The sequence below is a fragment of the Oryzias latipes genome, chromosome 22, assembly GCF_053564925.1.
Source record: "Oryzias latipes strain Hd-rR chromosome 22, Olatipes_Hd-rR_3.1".
Lineage (NCBI taxonomy): Eukaryota > Metazoa > Chordata > Actinopteri > Beloniformes > Adrianichthyidae > Oryzias > Oryzias latipes.
In genome coordinates this window covers 2,488,831-2,513,835 of record NC_136258.1, presented here as the reverse complement: position 1 = coordinate 2,513,835, position 25,005 = coordinate 2,488,831, and positions in this window count along the sequence as shown.

Here is a 25,005-nt window from a genome sequence, read left to right as displayed (position 1 = left end):
TTTGTTAAGTCAGTTTAAAAATAACACACAGTTATTAGACAGTTATTTTACTTTCATTCAAATTAATTCAATTAAGTAGGTGTAACTTTGGTGCTGCTGTTAGATCGGCACACAAGGGATTGTGGGATACCATTACCTTTGCCTGTCTGGACGGATTTGGGTTTAAGTGTGGGTTTTTGACCAAATGTGTTTAGTTTAGTTTAATGTGTTTAGTCCGTGTTTTGCAGAGTTATTTTGTCCTACTATGCTCAAGCCTCTGCACCATGAGGGAGAGGGAGGGAGAGGATGATGAGTTTATATAGCACCCAATACAGTCAAATGGTATATTAACAATGTCGGAAAATTCCTAAATGAATGAATGCACTAACTAACCACTTGCTGTTTTGTTCTTTTTATTGTTATAAAAATGAGGATCTGCAGGCTCAAACTTAGACATATGAGAGTTCAAGAATTATAACTAATAAAGATGGAAAAAATATTAATTGAATTGGAGTAAAATGACATTTAGTTAGATAAATACATCAATTTGTGTTGTATAAACAACTATTGAGTTTTATAGACGTAAGAAATGAGGTTGAATAAATTTAACTCAATTACTTGTTACCGATAGAAGTAATTCATTTAAGTTGGAAAAATTGGATAAGTTATATATATATGCGTCACAAGGAAAATGGAAATAAGATCAGAAACTTGTGCGTTTACTTTGTCTGTTCATCTACTACAAGCAGAAACTCTTTCTTTTGCTGATGATGCAGCCGTATTACTTTTTTGATGGGCGTATAATCTTCATACGCCGTCATTAGAATCTCCGACTCCGTCTCACTGAAGTGTAGCGCTTTCTTTTTTTTTCACCACGCGTTTCCATGGTGACTCCGGAAATCGGGGATCCATTGAGAATGTCTTTATGTACCTGCTGTGCACGTGCATTAACCCAGGGTTACCAAGTCGAGCGTAATTACGCTAACTCATATCCGGTCTTTTGGAACCGACATACCCAGAGTAAGCAAGTTCAGGCGGATTTCAGCCAGAGTTCAGGGTTAAAGTCAGGTTAGTTCAAACATGCTTCCTGGAATACCCCCCTGGTGTCATTGTAACTGTCTTTATCAGTGCTACTGAAACTTTGAAACTCGTCAGATCAATTTGTAAAGGGAACAGTACTTAAAGACACACTCCGTTTTTAGCTGTAATCCAGTTTTTTGTAATGTAATGTAGGTTTTAGCCAAAATCCAAAAGCCTGTGTTGTTTTCAAGGACATAGCTTCTGCACAGCAGGAAGAGCTCATTAGAAATTCGTCTCTGAGTTGTGGTCCACTCATTATTGCAGTGGTTCTCAAACTGTGGGGTGTGACTCCCTGGGGTGGCGCGGAGGCATCTCAGGGGGATAAACATAATTTCTCCTACAAAGGGGGGGAACAAGAGAAAAAGTTTAATAACTGGCTTAGAGCATTCAGTGTCACAAATGTGATCTTTTACAAAAGGCATTTTTTTCCATCTGATTCAGAAGGATTTGAGTAAAGAAATTATATATTTTATATATATATATATATATATATATATATATATATATATATATATATATAGAAATTAAGTGTTATGCTTAATTTTACCAATACATGTCCTCCATCATCAAATAACAATGTTGAAAACACAAAAACACAGTCTTTATTGGAGGGTATCTCTAACTCCCAAACTGTGCATGGTCCATCCTTTCTCTAAGATAAGAAACGCATTACTATTTTCAATTTACTTTAAATACAGCAGGAAGTGTTTAAGTAATAGAGGTGTAACGATTCAATTCATATCATAGTTTATTATTGCTGATACGATTCATTTATTGGTTCATTTTAAACGATTGAGTTTAATCCGATTCTCTGACCTAAATTGATCCAAGACATCTTTAGCCAAAAATTCAACCAGAGTGACTCAGAGAGAAATACCTGCGTACTGAACAGTACAGATGAAGTTTTCCAGGTTCCTTGTATTTCTTCCAAGGTAATCAAGTAATCAAGTGTGGCGTGTAAGGGGTCAACTTTGATGAAAAATTTGACTTTGCGTAGTAAAAGGGGAACCACCTTCCTTAATGGAAGGAAAAATTACTCAATGTAAATTTATCAATTTTATTTTAAAAACTAATTAAAAGAGTAATCTTCAACACTTTAGGAAGTCAATTCTCTTCTGAAGGGACCTGATCACAAACAAAGACCATGATGGACAAAGACGACCTTTTTGATATTTATTACGTTAGCATGAAAATATAAACACTAATAAATTAACAGGTAAAATTCAATATTGTGTGTGTAAGTGTGTGTCTGTGAGTAAAGTTGGTGGATGAGAAAAGTAATGCTTTAGAGAAAAATTGTAATCAATCAATCAAATTGTACTCTTTATTGTTTTGTAACCAAAACAATCAAGTTAACTGTACAATAAACTGATAAAGTTGGCTGTTATATCAGACAAAACAGCTTAAAGTGTCAGTTTGATGACAGTTTAAAAGAACTTCGCATACACTCACTGGCTACTTTATTAGACACACCTATCCAACTACTTGTTAATGCAACTTCTATCCAGCCAATCATATGGCAGCAACTCATTTCATGTAGGCAAGTAGACATGCTATGTCCAAATTCCCACCCAACTCTCGAATTACTAAAAAAACATATCGTGCGGGACTATTTAGTGCCGTGGATTTTTTTTTTAACTTGTTCTGTCCAACAACTGAGCAAACAGATTAGAGCTGAAGGCCTTTTGTGTTGGACAGGTTTTACTATCAGAAAAAGAGGTTATAGAACTTCGAGAAACCAGAGTGTAGATTGTATAAACCCCTTTTTGTCATATTATTTCTTATTTATTTGTTACATTTAGTGTGTGTGGTGAGGGAGAGAGGAAGAATGTAAGACGGGGGGGGGGGGGGGGGGGGGGGGGAGTAAAGGGAAGAGAGGTGAGAAAGTGGGGGATACAAGCACTGATTTGAATAAGTTATTATTTTAAGCTGTAACAATTATACCAAATCTGCTGGAAAGACAAATATTACATCAAAGGTGAAAATCTGACACTAAGATGAGCGGAAAATATCTGTCCATCAATACACTGTAGGTAAGGAGGAGGGATGAAGCAGACAGGGAGCAGTGTGGCAGTGTGCACGTGCACGTGGGTGTGGAGGTACATGCATGCTGCCAGAGTGAACCGTGTGTTCATAAGGGGAACCAGATCCTACCCAGCCAGATCAAGAGAGAGGGGGGGAGAGACCCCAGGCCATAACCCCCCTGGCGATGGGACCCAAGCAGCCCGGGGGGGGGGGGACCACCTACCCATCCAGACAGGCGCAGAGGAGGCCCCCCTACAGTGGCCCCCCCCGGCACCGAGAGGCATAGGCGAACCTGGCCACAGGACAGGAGCGCTTAGCCGTACCAGGCGGCAGCCATGGGGGCCACCGGGCGCCAGACACCAAGACAAGGGCGAAGGACGGGGCCAGGGCCCTGAGAACCCATGAGCCGCCCACCACCCAACCGGCGCCCCGTCTCCGCGAACCAGCCCCGGCACCCGACCCCCGTAACCCAGAGATCACAGTGCACCCACAGCTCCACCCCCCCCCCCCCATTACCCTGCCCTCTACAACCCTCCTCACCCACCATATTATCTGACCCCTCCTCCCAACCCCCCCAATGCCCTCCCACTCTGTGATGGGGGGGGAGAGGCCCAGAGGATCCCAGCGAGCCAGCCCCCAGGTCCGTCCCACCCATGCACTCTCGCACACATACTCACAATCTTCTGGTTGCCCCCCACCCCCCGTCGCCACGTAGTAACCCCCTCCGGCCGACCGACCCCCCCCCAGCACCGCACGCCCGACCACCACTGCAGCCGACAGGATACCCACAAGCGGGGTGGAGGGTGGGCGTCGACACGACCCCAGAGAGAGATGCCCCTGGATTTTAAAAGCAATTCGGAAACCATGCTCAATACTTTTTTTTAAAACGGCGAATTTGACGTCATAAATTACACAAAGTGAAAATTTCATTGAGATGAGCATTTTGCAAGTATTTATGAATCCACTGTGCTCTGAAGATTAAAACGTTGATGATTTATTTAAAAAAAACATATATATTCCCAATTTACCCATTTTTTTTGCAAAAATTGTTTAAACACAATGCATTGTGGTCTATATTGTAGATTTGGACAGCACAGCAAAATGGCGAACGCCCTATATAGTGCACTATGTAGTAAGTAGTGAAGGAATTCGGACACAGCTATGGTCAAGATGATCTGCTGCAGGTCAAACCAAACATGAAAGGAAGTACCTGCTGGCTCCTAGAAGACCTAATCCCACAGAAATAAACAGCTATCACTCAGTCATTGTATTGGTCAGAATAACCATTCTTGCCTTGCTACTACCTCTTTAACATGTTCTTGATAATCTTAATTTCTTCATAAAATATATTCTGTACTTCAAGTTATTAAAGTTATAAACTGACCAAACAGCTGCGTCAATAAAAAGTATGTCGCACTCACTCAGTCCAGTTCTCATTTATGTCATTGATCTTAACAAGCTCAGAGCTTTCTAATCTAGATCACTTTCATTATTTATCTAAAAATGAAGTCTGCATGATATTGATTTATTCTGTGAAATAATTTACCCTTAAGTCAGTAAATTCATATAATAGAACTTTCCTATCCCATGTGACAGGACTTGTCAACTAAACAAATGTATTATTAATGAACTGTCTGTTTTCTTTTGTAATAATAGAGGGAATGAGCTGTTTTTTCTTAATTATCCGTCATCTGGGCTTCTTCAAAAGCATTAAAGCATAGCAGCAGCTGGACAGACAAGTGGTGCAGAGATAATCTCAGTCCAAGAGTAAAAAAAAATGAGAAAGGAAAACCATCACTGTTTTTTGCTTCACAAAGAAAAAAAACAGTTTAACAATTCAGTTTGGCCGAGCAATGGGCACAACAAAATGTGACCAAAATCCAAGAGGATAGAATAGAATAAGTCATACATTGAAATACGCACTTTATATTAAGGATGAAGCTCCCAAACTGAAAAAGTTGTTCAAAACTAAGATAAAAAATCTGGGTAAAAACTGAAAGTTTCATAGATAATTAGATTATGTTTATTTTGTGCAACATATCATATTTCATTTGAGGTAAAATCACAAATTTAAGAATTCAACAATAATTAAGATGAAGGAAGTAATTAGTCCTTTGTTCTTGACTGAATTTCCAGCCGGATAAACAGCTCGAGTGCCCAAGGCCTCACAGACCTTCAGGGGGACTTGGCAGCTTCAGGCTCAATGTGTCTCTGAGGATCTAAAATCTTCTTTGAAAACACATTAATTTAAATATATCAATTAAAAACTCACTGTGCTACCTGTATCTCATACTCAGACTCATGCTCATTAGAAGCTTTGGGCCCAAGAAAGTTTTAAACCCTTATGTTTACTTTGGCTAATAAGTATATTCACTTGTGTTAGAGTCCTGTGATGGAGTGGCGAACCATCCAAGGTGGTGCCCCGTAATCACCCAACAGTGGCAGGGATAGGCTCCAGCAATCCCGGATCCCAAAAGGGTCTGGTAAATAAATGGCTGGATGTTAGAGGGGTGGATGGGCAGCCCAAAAAGTCAAATCAAAGGTAAGAAATACAATCACTGAGTTTGCAAGTAGATGTGGGGGTATCGTGGGGGTATCACCGACAGCCCAGTCAGTGGAGAACTTCATTCTGGGGAAACATGGCAAAAAAAAAAAAAAAACACTTGAATAAAAGGGTGATGAGATTTCTTACTTTGATATGTGAGTGAGTGAAGCGAAAAAGGGAAACAAAGTTAGTTTCTGCATGGAAGCAAAACTTCAAAATTAACAGTTCCCACAACTGTAACCTGGAGGGAATAGAACAGAATACAGTGTCTGTTTACTTTTTGTCTCTTCAGGATTTGGTTTGGTATCCAGAAAGTCAGGATGAGCTTTTTGTGCCTCCCAATGCTTGAAAACCAAACAGTAAATGAGGAATCCAGGTGATTAGAAGAATTTTAGAAGTCCAGTGATTAATAATCCGAGGCCGACAGTCTGCTACACAAGCCCAGAGATGCGATCATGTGAAAGTAAAAGACTTGACAGATATCAAAAGCTAAAATGTAAAGAGTTATGAACAATGAAGTGTCAGTGAGGCAAAGTAAAGCACTAGGAAGCTAAATAGTGAGTCTATGACTATAAGAAGCTAGCCAAAGAGGTAAGCAGTAGGAGGTTTTTGTAACACATTTGAGGTAAAGTCACAAGTCTGGGTCCCCATGCGCCGGATAAAATACACAGTTGTGTCAGGAAGGGCAAAATCTCTGCCAAACTACCTGTGTGAATCAGCTGAAGCTGATTCGCTGTGGCGAACCCTGAAGGGATATGCGGAAAGGTGAACAACAGCTTCTACCCATAAGGGCAATTGGGACTAAGGCCTTTGGAAAACCAAGGTCTTTGTTTCAATTTATTTGTCTTACCTTTTGGCTCAGCCTTTACTTTTTCATTGGAACATAAATGCATACCAAGAAATGTTTTCAGACAAGAACTGCTGTTGAAGATTGTAAAACCTATTGCGTTTTGAAGTGAGAATAAAACAATTAAACAAATGAATAGCATTTAAGAAGAAAATCCAGACCTGGGCTGGGATCGGCCCTTCCCTGGCTCTGGGACGGGACAACCCTTTTGGGGCCCCCGGTCGCTCTGGGTGTCATCCGGTTTGGCTGTGGGGTCTGGGGTGGGGTGGGGTGGGGGGCTTGTCGGCCCTGTCCTGTGGGGGCGCGTTCTGGGGGGGAGGGGGGAGGGGGGGGCCCACTATTTGTACGGGGCGGGGGGAATTGACGGGTCGGGGTCTCCGCTGAGGCAATCGGCGGTTGCCCCGGCCGGTTGGCTGCCGGCCCTCTTCTAGGACCGGCGTTTGGGGGTGGGGCCTGGGCTTACTCCGGGGGCGGCGACGCTTTCTGGCTCCTCTCTCTGTGTGTGGGGTGGGTGGTGCTGGGCCTGGGGTGTCGGCGCCTCTGGGGGTGGGGCCCCTGGGCTGGGTGGGTCTAGCCCCTTTGCTGGGGGGGGCTGGGATACAGCTGTTTGACCAGTTGGGGACAGTCTACCAGCTGTCCCCAACTTACCCCTTTCCTCATATACCCTCATATTAGGGTGAGGGGGTGGTGGGTTTAGCCTGCGATGCACCTTGGGCGGGGGGCTATGGTTCCCGTATTTTAACTGCACCCCCCTTAGTACACACACCCCTCCCCCTGCAATATATACATTCCAACATAAACACACACACATACACACACACCCTCTCAAATACACATACACACACACACATTTTGCAAGGAAGATGGGACCTAGGACCATCTGTCCCCTACCCCTTCCCTGGTGGGGGGTACGGGCCCCTTGGCTGCGGCGGCCGTGTCCCCGGGGTGCCGGCTTCCTGGGCCCGGTGGGGCTCTCTCCGCGCGGTGGGGGGGTTCACATTACACCTGAGCCGGGGGTGTTCGTGTCCCTGGGGGGTGGGTCCTTGGCCTTGCCCCACAGCGCTGGGCCCCGCCAAATTTCCAACTGTGGCCGAGCCTGGTCGGGCCATATTTACACCACCCCTTGTGAGCCCTCTTTTTCCCACGGGATTCCCCCCTCCTGGGCGGGGGCGGCGGGCCCCTGCCTTGCTCCTCCCTGGACCAACCGTGGGCCAGGTGGGTGGCTGCCTGGAATGCGGAGCGGGTCTCCCTTGGGGGGTCCTGGCTCGTACCTGGGGTTGGGGCGAGGGGATGCCCGGAGCTCCTGGGTGGTGGTGGGGTGCTCGTCCGGGGCTGTGGGCGTCCTTCTCCGGTGTGGCCCTGCGTTGGGCTCTCCCGGCGCGGTGGGGGGGCTGCTCTCCTGGTTGGGCTGGGGCGGCGCTCTCTTTCCCCCCGTGCCTCCCCGCTCTCTGGCTCTGGGGGCCTCGCGGCGGTCCTGCTGGCCCTGGCCTGGGTGGCGGTCTTGGTCGCCCGGGGGGCGGTTGTTCCCTGCCTGTTCCAGTGTGGCGTTGGGGGGATTCCGGCTGCCGCTGCCGCTGCTGCTGCGGCGAGGGTCTTGGGGTGGGGATGGCTGGGCACTCTCCCTCCTTCTTTTCATGTTCCACCATCCATTTTAGAAGAACATAAACCCTCACCTGAGCACAGGTGTTAGCTCACCTTTGCACTAACAGTTTGCATGATTGAATGACTGAAATATTTCACACTAGTTGGTTTTAAGGCATAAGTATGCGTGTGAACACTATCTGTTTTGTGTACATGTTGACATGTGGACATTTTTGCAGCTAGCAGGTGTGTTGATAACATTCGAGTGTGTGTGTGGACAGGCCCCGCCCTTTTTGTACTACATTTGAACCTTACCGTAATGATAAACAACCAGTAAACTTGTTGCTTTGTGCTGCCTCATGGTCTTATCCCCCCTCCCCTCCTATTATCACCCTCCTACCCCCCCACCCCCACCCCCCTCTCTAACGTCCCTCTCTCTTCTTCCCTTCTTTCCTTTTCCGTCCGGTCCAACACCCAAAATTTTCAAACATGGTTGAAATTAATAAAGTTTGACCTCAATTACAAAGGGGTTTATTCAGACATACTTCTGGTTTGTATGAAGATTAATAACCCCTGTTGTTAAAGTAAAATATGTCCAACACAAGAGGCCCTCAACTCTCATCTGCCTGCCTAGCTGTTGGACAGGACAAGTAGAAAAAAGAAAATCCAGACCTCAAAGTGACTGCTCTTGCAAAAGAGACAGATATCTTATATTTTTGTGCAAAGTTTTCCTAAAAGTAAGAGATCTTTTTAATATAAATCACTTCAAACTGCTAGGCTTCATTAGCTCTTCATTTCAGTATAACAGAAAAAAAAACTATGCTTAATTTGGCTTGACTCCTTTACAATCACTATTAAATTGACTCCAAAGCTCAACATAAATGTGAGCGTGTCAGAAATGCAGAGAGCATACAACCTCTTTGGAAGAAGCAACTTGAAGTATAGGAGCCGCTAACGGTCAAGTGTTACTTTCGTCTGCTCATGTCTCAATAGCTCCCCGATGTTTAAAGAACCTGAACATCTTTGTTCCAGTGTTGTTGACTTCATTTTCTAACTCACACCTCTGGGCTCTTCATAGACGGTGGGCAGTCCTGGAGTCATCTCATCTCTATGCATGACAGAAGTGCTCTCAGGAAAGATTGGCCCCTTTTTCTCACTTAGAAGTTGGTGCTCTCCATTTTTAGTGCCTGTGTCGCTCCCTCCTCGGCCTGTATGCAAGCACAAAATCACATCATTGGGAGTTCATCTGACACAGAGAACTGGTGTAACGACTCAAGGTTAAAAGCTTGTCTGCCAAGCACAGCGATTAGTGTCAGAGCTTTAGATACTGGATTTAAGAGCACAAATTTCACCAGAAAACCTGAAAAATGTTTTTTATTTCTCTGAAGAACAGTAATATGCTTGCAGTGAGCTTCATAGTTGAGCTGTAAAACAGATAAGAGGGCATCCTTTCTGTTTTTTTTATGTATATATACATATATATATATAGGGATGGGTATCGTTAAGGTTTTAATGGTACTACTATTCTTATTGATGCTGCTCATGGATCCGGTATTTTAACGATACACTTATCGATACTTTGAAGAAGAAAAATAAATAAATAACAAATTAAGAACATAAAGTGTTTTATTTCCTCACATTTTCCAACTTGAAAAGTAAAATACATAAAAAAAGAAGTTATTTAAAGAAAACCGCGACTCCTGCTGCTTCATCAGCGCGGTGATCAAAAATCCCAAACCATCACAGCTCTAGTTTCTATCTAGTGGGACACAAAAGAAAATGTGAATTTTCTTGTACCGATAGCAGAACCGTTGAGGTCAGATCTTACCGATACTGCGGTTTTAAAGAATGTTGCCCGTTCAATACCGGGGCCCGCTACCCGGCCCTATTCAATACAGCACCTGATTTTGAAGGTGTCACTCGTAAGCAGACCTATGTTCTTTTGACAAAATGATTTAGTATTTCTTTGATAAATACCCCCCTACAGCATTGTGATGGGCTGCTGACCTTTCCAGGAAACACCAAGCCAGAGGCAGCGGAGACAGGCTGCAGAAAATCTCACGGAAAAACAATTGGATGGATGCATGCGTGGATGGATGGATGGATGGATGCATGGATGATGGATGCATGGATGGATGGATGGATAGATGGATGGATGGATGGATGGAAGGATGCATGGATGGATGGATGGATGCGTGGATGAAGTAGTTTCCAGTTCATCCTGCAATAGTATATAGCTGAAAAGGAAAATTGTCAGCTTTTGTGTTAAGGCGGTTCAGGCAGAAATGCATACTTAAATTGTAATTCAAACTTTATCAACAATAATTGTTGCTTTAAATAGAATGTTATTATTATCTGTTGAAAAATAAAAAATGTTTCTTTGAAGTATTTGTAGACACAGCATTTGTAGATGATAGCAGTCCCCAATTTGGAAATACTGGTATTGACGCCTTTTTTAAAGTTTTGCCTTTTCCACCTATAATGTGGAAAATCCTGGAGACATGATTTCCTTCTGAAGCCACATTCACACCGCCCTCTGCAATGCACGTTCAAGCAACCACTTCCAATAAAAAAAGTCTATGTAAAAGCTTGTAAAGGTTTCTGCATTCAAAACTCTCGTGTTCACATGCAGGTAATTCATATTTGTGGTTTGTGCTTAACCGGAATTCTGTGACTGTAAGTCTCATATTTATCAGAATAGAGCTGTGAAAGAAAAAGCCTGGAGCAAGATTTGAGAGATTTGCACCACTTCCACATTTTACACTGTGCCTCTTTCCAGTGTGGAAGGTAGACATGCACTAGTAAATACTTCCTTCCCAGCTCTTCCGGTGTGGACACTGGGCTAAACTCATGTTCAAGAACTCGTTTTTTTGGCGGGTTCTTGAACGCCACATGCCCAGTGAGAAAATAGTTTTACAGGTTTTCTTTGTACCAATCAATCCATCATAAACTGAATATAAGCCAGCAAAATTGTCACAAATAATTATTCAGTGAAAGCTTTTAAATCACATCAACATGTCAATATTATATTTTTTAATTCACTTCAGACAACATCTGACATGTTTAGCATAGGAACCCTGTGAGACTTTAGAGGTTTCACCTTTCTTCACATGGTAAAATTAATCCACAAAGCAGGAAGAATGACACCTCATATTAATGTGAAGAAGGGAAGTTCTCCTGCAATTTTTAAAAAGAAACTCTTCTCTAATTCACTTTTTACAAGTTTCTTGACAAAACAAAACATTAGTTAGTGTTGCATCACCTTTCATAATTCCACTTTGTCTTTTTCATTTCTCTCATTCATCCTCAGATTTTGCATCTATTCTAAAGTTCAGCTGTAGTTCTTCCATATGCAGTTTCCAAGTTTAGCTCTGCCTGGCTCATTTGAAAGTCAAATGCTTGCCTTCACTTTTCCCACCACACTTCAAGCTCTGCTCTGCCTGTCAACACTTAATCAAGCCTTTGCGACAGTGTGGCAATCAGAGATTGGAGGGCAGGAATATGGGTCATCCTTGTTCTGCACTAAGATTACTGACAGCCACCAGATGCACACAAATGAAGCACCTTCCCCCTGCTGCTGTTGTCAGGCCTCTGTCTCTGTCTGCTCTCTTGGCTGGAGATGTCACATCAAATAATGGTGAGCATGAAACTATGAAAAAGGAGGAACGGAGCAGCATGTGGCAGGAAGAGATATATTCCGTCTTCATTTAATGCATGCTATGACTTTTCAACAACAACCAAGATGTAGTCCAGAGGAATAAACGGAGTAAGCTAAATTATCTGAGAATATACACCATGCCCATTTTCACACAGCACCCCCACAAATTAATGGAGGGTGCAATGCATCAACAAAGCATGTTTCTATAATAGATCTGCTGGAGCAGAGAGCATTGAAGACTCCAATTACACTAAATCCATTGACATAGTCACCAATGAAAAATGGCCAAGGCAAATATTTGCTCTCGCTCATCTTTTTCTGTCACCACATGATATTTTGTTGGTTCTTTTCTCTTTTCTTTATTTTCATTTAGCACACATCTATGGATTATGACGACTTACTTACTCCCAACTTTTAATTATTGATAAATCAAAATAACTATTTCCACACATTCAGGGCTCTATGTGGTTCTAAACATTTTTATAATAATAATAATACACTACATTTGATCCTAAATGATACTTTCTTTGCATAAAATTTTTTCAAACTATTTAATCAATATTATGTAAAGCAAACTCTGAGAAACTCTGGTTTAGTTTTTCAAAGTGTAAACTTTTTCCAAAGGCTTATTTCTTAAATAATCTACACCAATGAAAATAGTGTTGTTAACATAGTCTTGTGCCATTTTCCCGGTAATGGAGGACATATATGTAGAGACTTAAGCTTAAGATTGCATTTCTGAGTATTCCTTTATTCAAATCGTTGTGAATCAGGAGGAGACACAAAAAAACAGTTAAACTTAAAAAAACATGCAGGGTGGGCCAAGAGCTCCCTGCTCTGCTTAAACAGAAAGCTCTCCGCAATTGGGAAGTGAAGGGAGGTGGGCTTGTCCCGAGCCAAAAGTCCCACCCATGATGCAGAGGTTGATTCCTAATGAACTACAGCCGCTCTGCAGAAACTATGTCCTAGGAAACAACACAGGTTTCTTTAGTTTGGCTAAACACTGCATATTCATTATTAAAAGACCACTGAAAATGTCTTGAAAATAGATCAAAAGATGATTGAAGTGGGACTTGAACTTATATGCAAAGTATAAGGACCAAAGGTAGAAAATGGGATCAATACAATACGTTAGTGCACAGTTTTAATACATTTTCAGCAGAACTTAATCATTTAATGATTTGGTGCATGTGAGGCTTGCTGCTATGGAACACATTGTAAAGCATGCTGTGTTTTTCTAGCCCACAGATGCAAAGAAATGGATCCTCTTGGGTATCAAAATTAGGTGAATATTATTGTATTTAATTGGCCAAAAACGTATAACACTCCGATGCCCAGTGTGTTAAAACATGCATGTGTGTGTGCGTGAATCAAATTGAAATACATTTTTCGGAGTATAAGTCACGTTTTTTTGCATTGTTTGACCGGGGGTGCGATTGATACTCAGGTTTGTATTTAGATACTCAGAGATTCTTAAAAAAAATCAACAACCACTAGGGGGCATTGTGTGTGTATCAGTATTTTGGTAAGGACAGCAGAAGAAGCAGCAACTTCGACTTACTCTGAGACATACTCTGAGGCAACTTGTAGTCTGAAAAATATGGTAAATTGCATGGAACATAAAACTAATAACTAATTTAAAAATGCAAGTAATGTTAGTGCTGATAAACTTAGTAAGACAAAGTGAATCATTATTTTGCATCCACTGTAAAAATGTCACTTAATGGTATTGTTAACCTTTAACCCTGCTACTTTTGGAAGAAAAAAAAATTGTTGGAGTAAACCATGGCTATTCTCTTTATGGCAAATGTAGGCCAGAGGATAGTTCCAAAACATATTGAGGCATGATGAAAACTAAAGGATTCTGCTTGAACATTTACGTTACGTCTAGACCTCTATACATGATCAGTGGTTCCACTGGCTGCAGTATGATGCAGGTCAAGGTAACCCTTTGCATGGCAACACAATACAGTCCATTGTGTGGGCAGCCTCTATAGTTTGTTGTGTTTGGGGAACTGCAGTAAAAGCCACTTTACTTTTACACAAAATCTAATATCCATATTTCCAAAGCTATGGGAAGTTGAAATGCTTTAACTCAAATATAACTAATAAAAATATAAATTCACATTGAAAAAGGGTCACAGGAACAAATCCCACCTATTACCCTCTAAACAGGTCACAAGTGTAATAGTTTGGGTCTTAATCCTTGTTTTTGTCATTTGTGCTTTGATTTCTGCTGGAGCTGTCACAGCTGCCTGCACTTTAGATAATTGGTTGGTTTGAAGAGATGTCTCTTGGTGCTCAGTCCTGCATCCTTCCCTGTCTGCTTCTTGCCAATGAGACCTGTCTATTATTTTAGTCCCACACTTGCACCTGGATTTCCTTCCACGGCTTGCCTTGACGTTTGGAACCGACCATGTCAAACCCAGCAGAAAGTTTAGCTACCAACCGGTTTCCTTCTGCAGAAGTGGATTTATCTCTGAAAACATAGCCACATAGCTTGAATTAAAAAAAAAATCCACAGCCAGAGTGGATCTTTCTTCCTTCCTGTTAGATGGAACTGCTGGGCATTCCTCACAATGTGGCAGCTTGATAGTAATCCATCGCCTTGTTTCCACTTAGCGGTAAGGTCTGGTTAAGAATGGTCCAGGCAATTCCGGTGAGCATTTCCACTCAAAGTTGAACCATTACAGCATATACAAGATGAAGCTAACAACAACAACAACAATGGAGGTCATCCAGCAGCTCCTTAATACATTAAATTAAATTAATTAAATTAATTTTATTTATATAGCACCTTTCATGACGAAAAGACAGCTCAAGGTGCTGTACATAAAAACAAAAACAAATGCAATAAAATACATTCAATTAGCCCTTGAAGAGAAATCAGAATTAAGAGAAACCAAAATAAAGAGAAACCAGAAAGCGCCATCTGCCCTGTCCTCCTCTCGGCAGGGGTGTCAGTATAGACCCGAACACCCCAGCCGAGGGTGAGAAAACACTCAAAAACAGTCTAATATGAAATAAAAAGAATATGTGATAAAATACCATAAATCTTGATTAAGCAAATAAAATGATGTGCAAAAACATCATAAAACGTAAAAAAGAATGAAGAATAAATATATATGTGATAAAATATCAGAAAATATAAGAATAGAAAATAGTGGATTAAACAAGTAAAATGCTAAAAATGATGTAGTAAAACATCATAAAACATCATAAAACATAAAAAGACATAAAGTCTAATTAAAAGCTAATTTAAAAAGGTGTGTCTTTAGTTTCTTTTTAAAAACCTCCACAGTTGATGAAGCCCTCACATTTTCAGGTAGACTATTCCACAGACGAGGCCCGTAGTTTCTAAACGAGGTCTCGCCGTGGTTTTTTGTCCTGACCTAGGGACCTTCAGCAGGGCTGCACCTGAGGACCTAAGGGCTCTAGGAGGTTCATACGTTAAAAGCAAGTCGGATATAAAGGAAGGACCAACACCATGGACACTTAAAAACTATTAAAAGAATCTTATAATCAATCCTGAAGCTGACAGGGAGCCAGTGCAGAGATTTTAAGATCGGTGTCATGTGCTCCCTCTTCCTGGTTCTCGTTAAAAGGCGAGCAGCAGAGTTCTGGACTAGCTGCACGCGATTGAGAGTGGCTTTCTTTACACCAGAAAGGAGGGCATTACAATAATCTATTCTTGATGTAATAAAAGCATGAATTAGGATTTCAGCACTGGCTCTAGAGAGAAAGGGTCTCACTCGGGCGATATTTCTGAGATGGTAAAATGCAGATTTAGTTAGTTGATTCACATGTTGGTCAAAGCTAAAATCTGCATCTAAAATCACACCGAGGTTCCTTACTGTGTCACGTGTAGTCATGGAGTGGGTTGACAGATAAGATTGGACCCTAACTCTCTCAGCCTCAGAACCGATTACCAAGACTCCAGTTTTGTCCTGATTGAGCTGCAAAAAGTTCTCTCCCATCCACATTTTAATGTCTAAAATACAGTTTAAAAGGTTATCCAGGGGTCCAGTGTCATCAGGAGACACAGCTACATACAGTTGAGTGTCGTCAGCATAGCTATGAAAGTTAATGCCATGTCTCCTGATGACATCACCAAGTGGAAGCACGTAAAGATTAAAAAGTGTGGGACCCAGGATGGAGCCTTGAGGCACCCCACAAGTCAGTTTGTGCCTTTCAGATGAAAAATCATTTAGATTAATAATAAAATCTCTGTTTGTGAGGTAAGATTCAAACCAACTAAAAGCTGTCCCAGTAATTCCAACCATGTCATGAAGTCTATTTAAAAGGATTGAATGGTCAACTGTGTCAAAGGCTGAACTCAGGTCCAGTAAGACTAGTACAGATACTTTCTTCATGTCCGCATTGGACCTGAGATCATTTAAGACCCTGACAAGTGCCATCTCTGTTGAGTGATGAGATCTAAAACCAGACTGAAACTTTTCTAAAATGTTATTTTCATTAACAAAATCATTTAGTTGAGTAAAAACAAGCTTTTCTAAAATTTTACTTAAAAATGACAGGTTGGATACCGGCCGGTAGTTGTTTAGATCGGATTTATCTAAACCACTCTTCTTCAGACTGGGTCTCACCAAAGCAGTCTTTAGGGATGCAGGGAAGACTCCAGTCTGAAGAGAGCAATTCAAAATGTTTAGTAGCTCTTCCTCACATGATGTGAAAACTGACTTAAAAAGTGAGTTGGGGATGGGATCAAGAGAACACGTTTTTGTTTTCATTTGGGATATCACTTTTCTTAGTGCTGCAGCGTCAATCAAGACAAAACTGTCGAGCGTTTTCTCGCTGATAGGAGGACGTACAGTAGAAGGGTTAACAGGGGGTTGTTGATCCCTCCCCTGTATGATAGATGATCTAATGTCATCTATTTTAGTGGTGAAGTGGACTGCAAACTCCTCACAGGTTTTACTGCCAAAGGTGGATGGTGGGCCAGAGGTTGGATTGATTATTTTGTCTATTGTGGCAAAGAGGATTTTTGGTTTTGACTGATTTTCTGCGATGAACTTTGAGAAATAGTCTTGCCTTGCCTTTTTAATGGAATTATTGTAATGCATTAAGGTGTTTCTAAAGATTTGGTGATGTATGGTGAGTTTTGTTTTCCGCCAGTGCCGTTCTGCCCTCCTTGTCATTCTTTTGAGTTGCCTAATATCTTCTGTTCTCCAGGGAGGTGGAGCTTTCTCCTTAACTGTATGCAACCTTAATGGGGCAACTTTGTCCAGAATTGTTGTGAGTTTATTATTAAAATGTTCAATTGATGAGTCCATAGATGGATATGAAAAAGTTGGTTGCTGATTTTCCAAATGTGAGATGAAGTTTGCAGCCACTTCAGGGTGTAGACGGCGCCTTCTAATGATTCTCTCAGGGAGCTTCTCAATTATGCAGTCATGCACCTTAAAAAACAGACATGAATGGTCTGGAATGCCCACATCCACAACAGAGGTCACACTGTGGCCTTCAGGCCGTGAGTAATGATAAGATCCAGAGTGTGACCTCTGTTGTGGGTGGGCACACTCACATGCTGAACAAAGTCCATAACTGTTAAAATATTCACAAAATCACGGACATACATTTCTGAAGGGTCATCGATGTGTAAGTTAAAATCCCCAAGAACCATTATTTTCCGAAAATCCATGTATACTGAGGAAAGCAGATCAGAGAAATCAGAAATAAAAGATGAATTATATTTAGGTCTGTACACGATCAAAAACACAACATGACGGGATTATTGAGTACAATGGCCTGATATTCAAAAGAAGAACATTCATTAAATATGATGTCTTTAAAACCAATACCTGCAGATAAAATTACAGCAGTCCCACCACCTCTGCCATGTTTTCTGTCCTCATTTGTGAAGTTAAAAAGGGGGGGTGTTGCCTCTGACAGAGAGATTGGTGGACCAGAGTTCCAGGTTTCTGTTAAAAACAGGCCATTAAGATTGTTATCTAAAATAAAGTCATGTAAAAGAAATGATTTGTTTGAAAGTGATTGAACATTTAGGAGTGCCAAATTCCGATTGGTTGATTTATTGCTGTGACTGGATTGATGGTGATTGGTTGAGTTCTGGATGTGTACTGTTTTAAGGTTATTATAGTTCTTGATACGTTTCTTAGGGTAGATAGTTTGTGTGGATATACCAGAGGGTATGATGAAGGTGACATGTGGTGGTGATGGCTTGTGAGATATCTGGCAGGGGGGTCTGAGGGAGGGGACAGAGTTTTGCTGTGGCACTGCAGATGTTGGTTCTGAGGGAGTATTGGGAGATACTAGTCAGTCCTCTTTAAAACAATGCACAGTGTGTTGGGTATTAGCAGATAAAATATTGGCTCCGAGAGAGCTGGGGTGAAGACCGTCAGGTCGATAAAAAGAGGGGCGATTCCAAAAGAGATTAAAATTATCAATAAAACCAAACCTGAATTTGCAACAAGCGGACTGCAGCCAGGTGTTCAGGGAGAGGATTCTGCTGAATCTAGAGGATCCTCTGGAGAGTGTGGGGATGGGTCCAGAAATTAAAACAGTTTTCCCAGTATTTTTAAATAGACAAAGAGGTCCAGAAAATCCAGTTTTGTTACCACTGACTGCTGCAGTGTGGTGTCATTAGTCCCAACGTGGACAATAATCCGGGTAATGGTGGATAGGAGGGAAGGCAGAAGGTCTGGAAGCTTTTGAAGAATGTCCATCACTTTGGCTCCTGGAAAGCATCTGGTGACTGCATTAAAGTATCTTATATTCCTCGTGATGGAGTCTCCGATGATCAAGGTTGTTGGGGTGAAGAGTGGTAGAGGCGGGGGGTTGTGGGACTCGACAGGTGTGGCAGCAGAGCCACCCCGCTCCTCCGCTGCTGTTTTTGGGACTGCTCCTGTGGCGGGGGGCGTTTTCGGGGCCGCACGGATTGTGATTGATCACGGCCGGTGCACCGTTCAGTCACCGCGTCCCGGAGGAGTTTTATCCTCCTGTTTGAAGCTGCTTCTCCGCGCCCCGGGCGCCGGGTCTGAGCCGCTTCCGGGGTTCGCTTCCTCGCTTGGGCCCCGGTGAAGGAAACGGCGACCGCGCTGTCTGCACCAAATCCCCCAGTGTGGTTGCCACTTGAAGCTGTGGGAGAGCATTTCGCTCCGCTGGGCAACCGAGCCGATGGGGCGGGAAATTGTCCTGGTACACTGCCCGCTCCAGCCACGACCACGTCTTCGTTTCCCAGAACGGTGAACCGATTGGAGAGGGTGAGCTGGGGAGGCGTTGATGGTGGTGTCGGCCTCGTCTGGGGTCTTCTTGCACCCCGAACAACAACCTCAGCCCAGGATGGATGGTCTCTCGGAGTGGAGCAGGAGGAAGGCCGCACACATTCGGTGTCCCACGGAAGCGTGTCCTGGGCGACCGTCAAACGGGTGATCACCTGCGACTGCTTAGCAGCGAGTTGATAGGCGCTGGAGAGGAGAGTCTCTTTCTCGGTGAGTGCATCAGCGAGTTTTACTAGTTCGTCCTTAAGCTTAGTGACAGTTTCATTCATTTGGTCACAGCAGCAGTTTTGACAAACCGTAGAAACCGCCATGAGTGCTGTGTCACCTGCTGACGCTGTGTCACCTGCTGACGCTGTGTCACCTACAAAGCATACAAAGCATTTACTGTTGTTTGAGAAAAGATTGCAGTCAGCAAAGAGGAACACAGCCGCTTGGTCCTTTTTTTTTTTTTTTTGTCATAATGACCGTCAGGCATTTAATGGGTTTCAGCAGTAGCTGCTCCATTTTTCTATTGACCAACAACCAATGGGGCCCAAAAATGGTACGGTTTAGTCTGTCCAAACGGGTCCATTTCCTAAAGGAAACGGTCAAAATACCAGACTGGACCTTACCTCTCAGACGAGGCTCAAGTGGGTTTCCCTTTTCAGCAAAGAAAATTTTGTGTTGACAAGCAAAGCAAAGCGGTGAAGAGTGTAGAAATGGGACAGGTGTGCAGACAACTGCCCCTATTGAGCACCCAGCAACTCGTCCATCACACCTCACCAAGCGACTGTTTCTAAATGTCTCCAGCCAATGTGAACCGTGGGTTCTGAAGGAGTTTAACCCTTTTACCCTACAGCTTTAGCTCGAGTGTTTACATTCTTTCGGCTACTTTAACTCTTCAACCGTTTACGTAATTAACGTAATTCCAAGCAAAGAAAAGCAGCTTTGCTCTAATATGCAGCACTGCACAGTAGTGAAGTGTTTACGTAATCAACGTAAATCATCAGATTTTGTTTCGCAGAGATAAGTGGCGTGGCACTGTTCTGCAAACACTTTATATTCATAAAGTGAACATTAAAAAGCCCAAATGACAAGCCACTTTATTCTGCGTCAGAATCAGCTGACTCACATTGATCGCATAAATGGTCAAAGATTTACGGCAGGGGTGTCAAACTCGATTGCTCAGGGGCCGAAACCCCAAACACGCTGACGGTCATGCGCAGATCAGGATAAACTTTCATTGAACACACTAAAACTAAACTTTTTAACTTAACCTTTTTAAACATACGTATGAAAATGAAAAATTGACTAAAAATATTATTCGGGAATAAATCAACTTAATCTTAAAAAACTTGAACCTCAAATAACTTTCCATAAAAATATATCCAGTAAAGTAAATGCTAAAAGTAAAAATCATTGACATGTTTTACTCTTATGTCCTTTCTTGTAAAGAATTCATTTAAATTTTAAACGTATCAAAAGAGTTTGCTTTCCATAAAAATATATCCTGTCAAAATTACACAAATTAAAAAAAGGAATATGCTGCATATCAAAACAAACAAAACCTGAAAATATGAATAAAATGTGTGCTTTTCAGCGGAAAATTAAATTCTGTTTTCTTTGCCCTTGTGTCATTTTATCAGAGCTGGACGCCTGGAATCATTTATTGTCAACAAGTTGGTTTGTGTTTGGTGTGAGGTCGTGTGTTTTAGAGATTCTCAGGATGGACCACAGGTGCTACTCAATGACACGACACGTGTGTGCTTTTTGTTGGTCTTCATCACCGAGAAGAGTTTCTCACACCAACCATGCACAAGGTTGGAGCTGAATGTAGACAGAGCTGAGACATTTCTGCAGGAATGGAGAGAATAAACTCTGCATCCCTTTAGTGTTGTACTTTGCCTTCAGTGAACCAAAACACTGCAGCTCCTTCTGAATCTGCTCAGGTGCAGTTTCCACATTATAGCGGCAAACGGGTTGCGGTGCAACTCAAAATTCCTTTTTTTGTTCTTCAAAGTTATGGAAGCATTTGCGTAGCATGATTAAAAATAAAAGTCAATAACAGAAATGCTTCTTCATTTTCAAAACGAAGCTGCAATTGTTTACTTAAAAATTAAAAAGAAAAAGTCCCGCCTCCATCCTGGAAATGCTGAGTGGGATTGAGTTATCCGACACCTTTCACAGGGTGGACGTGACAATAAAAATGCAATCCCCTATTTGCATTTTCGTTTTAAATATGACAATCGGTGGTTGCCTCGGCCTGTTTGCCTCCTCGGTCCCGTCAAGGCCTGACCAGAGCTCCTCTAGGGCCGGCGTCTGGGGGTGGGGGCCTGGGCTTGCTCCGGGGGGGCGACGCTTTCTGGCTCCTCTCTCTCTGTGTGGGGTGGGTGGTGCCGGGCCTGGGGTGTCAGCGCCTCCGAGGGTGGGGCCCCTGGGCTGGGTGGCCCTGGCCCCTTTGCTGGGGGGGGGGGGGGGGGGGGGGGGGCTGGGGGACAGCTGTTTGACCACCGGGGGACAGTCTACCAGCTGTCCCCAACTTACCCCCTTCCTCATATAACCTCATATTAGGGTGAGGGGGTGGGGGGGTCTAGCCTGCGATGCGCCTTGGGGGGGGGGGCTACTTGGCAGTGGCCCCCCTCCTATGGTTGCTGTATGGAGTGGGCCCCCCCTCTTTCGGTTTTATTTGCACCTTAGACATGTAGGGTCCTTGGTAGGGGGGGTGCTTGGACATCACTGCAAGCAAGCAGCAGATGTCCTCCTGGCACCCTACCCGCCAATTTTAACCGCACCTTAGACTTTTAGGGCCCCTTGGTAGGGAGGGTGGGGGGACATCACTGTGAGTAATCAGGAGATGTCCCCTTAGTGCCCTACTCGCCAATTTTAACTGCACCCCCCTTAGTACACACACCCCTCCCCCTTCAATATATACATTCCCACATAAACTCACTCACATGCACACACACACCCTCTCAAACACACATACACGCACACACATTTTGCAAGGAAGGTGAGACCTGGGTCCATCTGTCCCCTACCCCTTCCCTTGTGGGGGGTGCGGGCCCCTTGGCGATGGCGGCCGTGTCCCTTGGGTGCCGGCTCCCTGGGCCCGGCGGTGCTCTCTCCGCACGGTGGGGGGGTTCATATTACACCTGAGCCGGGGGTGTTCGTGTCCCTGGGGGGTGGGTCCTGCTCCTTGCCCCTGAGCGCTGGGCCCCGCAAAACTTCCAACATGGCCGAGCCTGGTCGGGCCATATTTATAACACCCCTTGTGGGCCACCCTTTTTTCCCCGGGGTTCCCCCCTCCTGGGCGGCGGGCCCCTGCCTTGCTCCTCCCTGGACCAACCGTTGGCCGGGTGGGTGGCTGCCTGGAGTTCGGAGAGGGTCTCCCTTGGGGGGTCCTGGCTCGTACCTGGGGTTGGGGCGGGGGGATGCCCGGAACTCCTGGGTGGTGGTGGGGTGCTCGTATGGGGCTGTGGGCGTCCTTCTCCGGTGGGGCCCTGCGTTGGGCTCTTCCGGCGCGGCGGGGGGGCTCCTTTCCTGGCTGGGCTGGGGCGGCGCTCTCTTTCCCTTCGTGCCTCCCTGCTCTCTGGCTCTGGGGGCCTCGCGGCGGTCGTGCTGGCCCTGGCCTGGGTGGCGGTCTTGGTCGCCCGGGGGGCGGTTGTTCCCTGCCTGTTCCCGTGTGGCGTTGGGGGAATTCTGGCTGCCGCTGCTGCTGCGGCGGGGGTCTGGGTGTGGGGGTGGCTGGGCGCTCCTCCTCCTTCTTTTCACGTTCCACCATCCATTTTAGAAGAACATAAACACTCACCTGAGCACAGGTGTTAGCTCACCTTTGCACTAACAGTTTGCATGATTGAATGACTGAAATATTTCACACTAGTTGGTTTTAAAGGCATAGGTATGCGTTCGTGAACACTATCTGTTTTGTGTACATGTTGACATGTGAACATTTTTTGCAGCTAGCAGGTGTGTTGATAATATTTGAGTGTGTGTGGACAGGCCCCGCCCTTTTTGTACTACATTTGAACTGTACCGTAACGATAAACAACCAGCAAACCTGTCTGCTCTATGCTGCTTCAAGGTCTTGCCCCCCCTTTCACTATCCCCCCCCCCCCCCCCCCTCCCTCTGACATCCCTCCCTCTTCTTCCCTTCTTTCCTTTTCCGTCCGGTCCAACACCAAAGATTTTCAGACATGTTTGAAATTATTAAAGTTTGGCCTCAATTACAAAAGGGGTTTATTCAGACATACCTCTGGTTTGTCTGAAGATTAATAACCCCTCTTGTTAAAGTAAAATATGTCCAACACAAGAGGCCCTCAGCTCTCATCTGCCTGCCTAGCTGTTGGACAGGACAAGTTAAAAAAAAAAGATAATAAACATTAAAGCTAAAGCTAAATTAAACAAAGACATAAGCAACGATTTAAAATGCAAAGGAGGCTTTACTTATAAATTAAAACTGATTTTATTACAGTTCTATTTTTATTTATCTTATGTATTTGTAATAGTTGTGGAACACAAAGTTTAACGTTCCCCTTCAGTTTATTAAAATGCAGTTTTATGTAACTTCACCAAAAAAACAAAAAAAACAAGCAACACCGCTAAAGACTATCTTTATCTGTTATTTTTATTATAATTGAGAGACTTTATGAACCATGTCGGCAAAAAGAAGTGAGGATTAATTTTTTTTCTGCCCCTATATAGACTGTATATGGTAAATGGTGTATACATGGTACATAGTGGTAGCCTATCCTGCCCAATGACACTTCGACACATGGGCAGGAAACAAACCTGAAATCTTCCAATCAGAGGTTGACCACTGTACCTCTGCACCTTGGCCGCCCTGTGTGTCTTTCTATGGCCACAGTACTGGAAATGTAAATTTGATGTATCACATGTATTACAAGCCCTCCATGCTAATGAAATAGTCATGCATTAGTAAAGGCCTACCTCACAACCCATCTACAAAAGCCTCCTGGAATCCAGGAGTTTTTATTTCAAATTGAAAGCATTGACGTCTTTTTTTTTTTTTTTTTACAAGTTAAAGCCCTTGACTAGTAAGTCAAAATCTTTAAAAGCATTTTGAAAGTGTAAAGCCGGTGCAAGATTTGTGTTCAGGAGCTTTTAAGGGTCAGATGAAGCAGTCTGAAAAAAATGGCAAGAACAATAGACTCGAATACAAAGAGCTGAAGCTCTATTCCAGCACACTTTTGCCCCTCCGTCATTTTTTGTGCTTGTTAAACACCATGGGATACCCATTAGGATACCTTAGCCTGAAGTGCAGCTTTGAATCCAAAATCAAAGTTAAAGGAAAGAAAAAGGGAAAAAAGAGCAGGTTTCTTTTCAAGCTGGACTCAAACATAATACTGTTCCCTGCCCTGCCACCCCTCAATTAAAACAAAATGGTGGTGATGGAGTGATGAAACAATAAAACATTGCTGAGCCAATGCAAACTATTCACAGTTGATTTCAAGAGTTCATAACACACAAGAGTACGCATTGCTGTGTTTGGTGTGCAGAGCTGTTTATCTATTCTGCCACACAGAATGGTCATTTTAATCATGCACTTGCTTCTGTACTATTAATTAATCCCATCACTCTCCACATAAGCATTTGCATATTCACATAATTTGTATAACAAAAGAACCTCACGAAAACCTGGAGTATGAAGGACAATCAACCCTCAAGAAGTCAATCCAAATTCTGAAAGTGAAGCCAAGGAGAGAATGAAGGAGAACTCTGGGCCGAGAGGAGAACTTCTGTCCATGAAGTGTGGCAGAGACACAATGAAAAACAATGCTGGACAGGGACGCCAGAACAACATTATCCTGTTTCACCACAGAGCTCTTTTTGAGTTTAAAAGTACACGGAGAGACTGTTACATGCACTACAAACATCTGATCGTTATGTTAATTTTGTGGAGCAGTGATGGGGAGCCACAAATTTGCATCTCAGAATAATCCCAATTGGGTAAGATCAACATAATAATTGGGGAAGACCCTTTGAAAACTACATACACAACGGGCATGTGACACAAGTTCAAGAATGTGCG